This window comes from Hordeum vulgare, chromosome 1H (genome assembly GCF_904849725.1).
Source record: "Hordeum vulgare subsp. vulgare chromosome 1H, MorexV3_pseudomolecules_assembly, whole genome shotgun sequence".
Taxonomy (NCBI): domain Eukaryota; kingdom Viridiplantae; phylum Streptophyta; class Magnoliopsida; order Poales; family Poaceae; genus Hordeum; species Hordeum vulgare.
The window spans coordinates 43,231,069-43,239,128 of record NC_058518.1 but is presented as its reverse complement, the minus strand read 5'-3'; positions in this window follow the sequence as shown (position 1 = coordinate 43,239,128).

Below are 8,060 nucleotides of genomic sequence, written 5' to 3'. Positions count from 1 at the left end.
GAAGGAAGATTGATGATGACGATGGGGACGATCTCCCCTCTCCGTAGCCCAAAACGGACTCCAGATCTTCCCTCCAAATGAAGAACAGGAGGTGGCGGCACCTCCGTATCGTAAAACGCGATGAACTATTCTCTCTGATTTTTTTCCGGACGAAAGAGTTCATTTCGAGAACTTTTATTTCTGCGCAAAAACAACACCATGGCAATTCTGCTGAAAACAGCGTCAGTCCGGGTTAGTTCCATTAAAATCATGCAAATTAGAGTCCAAAACAAGGGCAAAAGAGTTCGGAAAACTAGATACGATGGAGACGTATCAGGTGCCTTGTTATATCACCATATTATTGCTATTTAATTTAATGCACCTATATACTTGGTAAAAGTGGGAAGGCTGGGCCTTCGAGCCTGGTGTTTTGTTCCACCTTTGCCGCCTTAGTTTCGGTTACCTGTGTTATGTTCCATAAATGAGCGCTCCTAACATGCTTCGGGTTGTTATGGGGACCCCCTAGATTCTCGTTTTGGTATAAAAATCATCTGGCAAGGCCCAACATTAGTACTATATTTTCCTAACATAATAATTCTGTAAATATTGAAAACATAGGGCGTCATGAACCCGAGGAGTAATTCAACATAATATAGGGGGGCTAGTGTTGATGGTGTTGGTCCCAAACAGAGCATCTTATTAACGCTACCCGGGGCAACTCGACGTCTAGCGTGGTAACCATCGCTCATCCGTGAGAATGAGATACACGGCTCCTATCGGGATCGTCGACACGCCGGGCGGCCTTGCTGGACTTGCTTTACCTTTCTCGAGCGTCTTGTGCGAGGGATTCCGAGGATACGTTGGGCTATCTCGAGGTTGAGGTCTTCCAATAGGAACCCGAGGAGATCACAGGTTGTTTCAAGAATTAAATATGTAAACCCACCAAATCCATTGATCATGAGATATTTTGACCCATGGTTTCTTCATTGAGTTATCTTCATTTAGATTTCACCTAAAACTTTTCCTAGGGATTATTGCTATTATGGTGATTATCATTCATGCAAGTCATGTATGTATCTTGTTGGTGTAAGAAGTTTTGCCTTTCTTGTTGCATCCAAACAATCCTTGTTTCTGTTAGTGGCTGGTTGTCACCTCATTATTTTGAAATGGTTTCCATAAGCCCACTGCAAGCTTGTTCTTTTCGTTGTTGATTTTCCAACAACTCCATGCAATCCTCCTTTGTAGGATTCTCTTCAAATTCAATTGTGGTAGAAGTTTTCATTTTCTTCTCCATTCCTTCTTCCCAATGATCTAGTTTCTATTCTCTTGTTCCAGAGTGTTGTGTCTTCTTTCCTTTTTTTCCTTGCTTAACAATTAGTTGGTTTGTTGTGAATCTTCTCAAGATCTTTCCATCTTATCAAATTGTATCCTCAATTTCCTACCGAAGTGTTGCCGAAATTTCATGTGAATTCCTTGCTTGTTTCTCATGCCATACTTCATCTCCTTGCAACCTTTAAGTTTTGTTGGTTTCACTCGTTTGTCAAAGAAGCAACTAAGTTTTACATATTGCTCCTTCTCATCCTCTTCCCCTTTTAATTCTTAGATCTCGGGGCGAGATATCTTGTTAGTGTAGGAGAGTTGTAACAGCCGGAGACCGACGCTCCAGAAGATTCCTCTTTTATTCCGTTCTCGTCGTGTGATTCGTCTGGTTGTCGCGTTCATCATCGCATCATGCACATCATCTGCATTGCATCGACACTCCATTGCCGTCAGTTTTCAAAACTTGCATCTGTTATTAGTTGCTGGTTCTCCCCGTTTTGTCGTTGACTGTTTTGAGACCAAACACACATGCACATGCCCGCGACACTGTTAAAATGTTATTTTAAAAGTGCGTGAAAAATATTCTTGGATTGGGTCGAAAGTTGGCATGCGGTCTTTATATAGTGTAGGTAGACTGCTTGCTAAAGTTCATCGCAATCAGAGTCCGTTTGATACCCGAGTGGTCGACCTTTGTGGCACCATCATCGGTTTATCGTCGGACGTTGATGACGAGTTGATGGATATACTTCTCGCCTCTCGTTGGTTACTCCAAGTGGAAGGTGAAGATGTAGTCAGCAGCAGATTTCCCTTACATGGAGACTGTAAGGTGTATCGAACCAGGAGGACTCCTAGGCTCAAAAAGTAGGTGTCTTGCACCGTGGCACTAGCAGAAGACGGTGGACCTGCACACACAACAAATAACTTTGCTCCCAATGAGTACAGAGAGGTTGTAAATATCTCCGGCCTTGTAGTTTGCAAAGGATCAAAACACAAGCGGGAAAGTAATAGTGATTGCAACGGAAAAGTAAATGAAAGAGGTAAATGATGGAGGAGTAAACAATGATGGTGATATGGACCGGAGTCACATGATGTTCACTAGTGATGTATCTCTCCCAAAAGACGATAAACAACTATGCTAGGGTAAAGAAATCATAGTTTGGCAATTGACAGAATTATGATCGCACCGCATTGCTAATTATGCTACTTGATAGCTAGAGGTTCAATAGTAATGGGCAGTACGCCAAGACAAGTAGACCATTTATTCATCAGCATCTACTTACAAATCATCCACCTTGACAAATCTATCTAAAACATCTCTCCGGTATTAAGTTGCGAGCCCCACCCAAAGTGTAAACTCAAAGCAACGGACAACTGCATTAACGAACTATGTGTAAGGTAAACAATCCTTGCAACCATGGTCAGAAGCACCATTGTTTTCTCCCTGGTGGCAACAAGCACATCCCCTAGTCTGATGTTTCTGTCACTCAAGCTAGACATCGAGGGGCATGAAACCACAATCATGCATAACGCTCCCTCTTGGAGTTGCAATCTACTACTCGGCCAAAGAAATAAATAGCAACGGAGAACATGCATGAATCACTAAGGAACATAATATAAAAGGGTAATCAAATATATAACTCATAACAATCTGAACATAATCTTATAATCCATCGGATCCCAACAAACCGAGCATAGCAATAGCAAGATAATTACATAGATGCCTTGATCATGTAGGGCAGCTCACAAGGACTAACCATTGAAGAACAAGATTGGAGAGAAGACATAACATATATACTGGTCATGGACTCATGGTCCAAGGAGGACTACTCACGGCACGTACGGGAAGCGTCCATGGCGGTGGAGAAGCTCCCGGAGGTCAATCCTCCTTCCGGCAGGGTGCCGGGAAGAGGTCTCCTGACACTCCCGACCTCGGAAGCGTTGCAGCAGCGGAACGATGGAGAAATTCGCGATTCTAGATGTTCTGGAAGGGTTTCCTCTCGGGACTCTAAATATAGGCCAAAGGAGGGCACCAGAGGAGGTGGGACCCATCGAGGCGGCCTCCTTGAGCGACCTAGGGCCTGGTCGCGCCAGCAGGTCGCCTGGGAGGCCCCTGGCCCCCTGTGGCCCATCTTCGGTGATCCGGAAGCTTCTGTGTCGCTGATTGTTTATATATTTTTCCTGGAATTTTCCGGGCTTCGAAAAATTGGGTAAAAGCCCCTGCAAAATAGACATCAGCAGAGAGAAACTGACACTGGGTGCACTGAGTTAGTAGGTTAGTCCAAATACGTGTAAAATGATATAAAAGTGTAGCAAAACATATAACAATGTCACCCAAAAGATCATGGAACAAGGAGAAATTATAGATACGTTTGGGACGTATCAACATCCCCAAGCTTAATATCTGCTCGTCCTCGAGTAGATAAATGATAACACAATAGTTTCTCTGGTGACATGCTAACACACATATAAGAACTTGAAAGTAAAGCAAGTGAGATATGCAATTCAAGTCAAGACAATAACAAGCAAGAGTCTATATCTAGTATTGAATTTAGCAGGCGGAGTGGCTGCGGCGCGAGCGGGCGGAGGTGCAGCAGTACGAGGCCGACGACGTCCGGGATCTGGGCCCGGTTGGGCCAGATTTGGACTCAGCGGGCCTGCTCGTCCTAGGCTGTCGGTGGTTTGCCGCTCCCGGCAAAGGCAGTGGTGCTTCTTTGCCGCTCTCGGAGATGTGAAGGATGGCAGCGCAGCGGCGCTGGAACTGGTGGCTGGAGCGAGGCGGCTACGACGGCTTGAGGTGTCGTGTGGTTTTTGCTGGCCGTGTGTGACTGGTGGTTGGTGGCGGCAGGCTCTCTGATGCATCAGGGATTCTTGCAAGGGACGTCGGCGGGATGCAATGGCAATGGGTTTGGTGAGCTCCGGGTGAAAGCCTAGCAAGACCTCGGTTGATGCCGGCGGCGACAATGTCTTTGGACGTTGTTTCCCTCCTTGGAGGCGTCGTCGTGTGGAGCCCCTTCACCTCCCTTATCGCCTCAGTCAAATTCCAGGTGAAAACCTTAGCTTTGGCCTTGGTAGCAGCGGGCATCGACGCGTTCGGTCGCTTCCTCCTTGGGGGCGATGCCTTTGGAGATCCGTCCCTTTTTGAGCTCTGGTGGCTTTGGAGTTTTTGTCGTCGGCCAGGTGTGTGCGCGGCCTCGGGGCCGGCGTGGAAGTCGGAACAGCGGCTCCAGAGATTTCCTCTACGTCTGTTGTTGCCTTTTGTCGCTTGGGCGGCAAAACCATCGACTCGGCTGGAACGTGGCCTCAGGGCCGGTGTGGATGTCGAAGCAACAACTCCAAAGATGATTGTTGGGTGTCCGCTTCGGTTGCTCGGGTGATGGAGTTGGCGGCTCATTGGATGCGAGGCATCGGGGTCGGTGTGTGTTCTTGTTGGTTGTAAGTCGGAGCGGCGGCTCCGAAATAGGGTTGTAGAGTGTCGATTTCCGTTGCTCGAGCAACGGAGTTGGCGGCTCGGCGAATGCGCGGCCTCGGGGTCGGTGTGTGGGTCGTCTTGTTGTATCGGTTTTCGGTCGGTTTTCCTTATTAACTGACCAATTCTTCTTCTTCTTCTATATGAAAAGGCAGAGCTCTTGCTGGTTCCTCTAAAAAAAGTATTGAATTTAGCAAAGTAAGAACATAAAGGTGCAAGAGCTCTCGTTGTCCATGACTCGAATGTCTCCAAATGGTGTTTGCGTCCAAGAAGTGGGAGATGGGTTGAGATCATAAAATATTTTTTTAATTGAGAACTCAATCTACTAAAATTTCACACTTGGTCTCCTTCGGAATCTTATTTTGACTCATCCCGAGACGAGTAGTCAGGAACAAGTCAAAATGATCCTCTCCCTTTCGATTTTGAGCACTCATGCAATGGATGAGCGTAAGCAAGATATGTTGGCACTTAGGATGGCAAATAGAATAATGATGGGGAAGGAAGGCAAAAAGGGTGTGAAAGGCTCACATCAATGAGGACAACCATAGGTGAGAGAAAGACAAATGATAGATATGATATGAGGAGTAGGGATTGCCATGTAACGAATGCACATATGAGCTAAGGTAAGCTCTCCAATGGAACTAGTGGGGGTGCATCCAACTTGTTTGCTCATGAAGACCTAGAGCTCATTTGAGGAGGCTCATCATTGCAATATGCAATCCAAGTTCTATAGTGTAAGGATCCCCACATAGTAATGCATGAATGGTAATCTCTATGTAGTACCAATATAACGACGGAGTATGAGTGTGGATCTTTCAAAAGGAATAGTAGTGTTGGCCCCTTCTCTCTTTTTTATTTATTTTTATTTTTATTTTTTTGTGGCCTCTTTGGCTCTGTCTTGTTATCTCTCATTTGTACTCTTTGGGATCTTTTGTTTGTCCTTTTGGGATCTTTTCCTCTCTTAAGGGCAACACTCTATGTTTTAGATGAATAAAACAAAAATCATCACACTTTATAACAAGTACTCAACATAAATACAAGTGAAAACTATCATGATGTATGCAAATGTATGCCTCTGCCAGTGTAGCAGGATATGCAATGATACTAGTGCGTCATGTAGCAATAACTCGAGCAAGGCCCAACTATCATGCGGCTCGATGATCAAGCAAAAGCATGTACGACATGAAGATCAAGTCATGAGATGGTGGATGTTGCATGACAATGTATCTTAGAAAGGCTATGGAAATGCCTTAATAGGTAGGTATGGTGGCTGTTTTGAGGAAAGATATAATGAGGCTTTGTATCACAGAGCGTATCATGTCATGGGTTTGGATGCACCGACGGAGTTTGCACCAACTCTCAATGTGAGAAAGGGAATGCACGGTACCGAAGAGGCTAGCAAAATATGTATGGTGGAAGTGCCAACAATCGAATAATCACATTAGTCCGAAGAACTCATACACTTATTATCGGTAACTCTTTATCTAGTTAGGAAATTCACAAAGAGACAAGTACCCATAGGAGGAGTGTTTGGGGGTATGGGTATCCTTGCGCATCCTCGACACATGGTAACATGAGCGTACTCTATATATTCCAACCCCTCAAGAGGTTAGCGATCAATTTATTAGCTAGAGTTCTCAACTAATTTAAGTTTTTGAAAAACATACAGATTTCCCAAAATACGACACCTATCACTAATAGGCTCAAGCTCTTGGCACCAATAGTCCAAACATTACTAAAATCAATACCTCAAAACTATTGCAAGTTACTACTATACTTAAATAACAACCTCAATTACCTACTCATGCAAGACATACAACTCAGTGTAACGAGCCAACTCTCTAGACAAGATAAGAATGATAACTCAACAGAGTTCCAGAAGCAACCTAAATAATAGCTCTTAAAAAGATAAGCATGAAAACTAAGAGCTAAGCATGATAGTAGCTACGAAAAGATGAAGAACACATAAAAAAGATAAGCATGAAAACCTATGTTGTGTTATAGAGTGGAATGGAGCGTGTCTCTCTCCCAAACAAGGTAGGATAGGTTCCAACTTGTTATGAACAACAAGCAAAACTAAAACAAAATAAAAAGCAAATAGCGGGATGCTCCAAGCATAGCACATAACATATGAAGTGATACAAATATAGCATGAAGATGGACGAACTGATGATTGTTGATAGAGAAGGGGATGCACGGGGGCATCCTCAAGCTTAGACGCTTGAGTCTCCTTGAATATTTCTTGGGGGTGCATGGGGGAATCCCCAAGCTTGAGCGCTTGAGACTCATGTATCTTCTTTCATCATCTCCCATACTTGAAAACTCCCTTCATACGAAACTCATCATAAGCTGATTAGAGTGGTTAGTTCCCTTAATAAAATAATTCATTACCTGCTGGAAATAAAGATTTTCATGAAAATCTACTGCTTCTTATGAATTCCAAAAGTTTTTTGCAAATAAAAAGTAAGCTTAGGATTTGCAAAACAATGAAAACGCAAAACATGGCAGAATCGGTGAAAACAGAACAACAAGAAGTAAAGAATTTATTCGGGGCATTTCTGCAACTCAAATTAAAAAACTCAGAACAAATGCAAGAAAGGCAATTATATATAGCATGCTATCAAAAACATTCAGATCAAAAAGATGATTTGGTGATTTTTGGCGAATTTTCCCGTCAAGCAGACATAATCTGTTTCTGGACAGCATGTCAGAAATTTTGAACTTTCTTGCGATCGGAGGCTATACCTTGGTACAAAGCTTAAAAATAAAGATATAATGATGTTGCTATAGTAGTAACAAGCATCAATACTACTAAAACTAAAACTAGAAACTCAAAGTAAAGATACCAAGGGTTGTCTCCCTAGAGCTCTTTCTTTATAGCCATAAAGATAGGCTTAAGATTTTAATGATGCTCTCGTAGGAATAAGAGTTATAGCACAAAAGGGAGAATCAAGAAGAAAATACCAAACACATTTAAGTCTAACATGCTTCTTGTGCATAGGAATATTGCAATAGAATAATTCATTGAAACACAAAGCAATAAGCATAGGAAGGCAAAACAAGTGCAGCTTCAAAACCTTCGACCTAAAGAGAGGGAACTTGATATTATTGAAATATCTATAAGCATATGTTCCCTTCTCATAATAATTTTCTGTGGGATCATGAATAAACTCAACAATGTAAGTATCACATAAAGCATTGTTAACAAGACCCACGTGGACTTCATGAAGAGGATACAACTTGGACTAAAAGAGAGTCTGAATCTCTTCCCAATCCCGTAGGTGAGAATCATCTA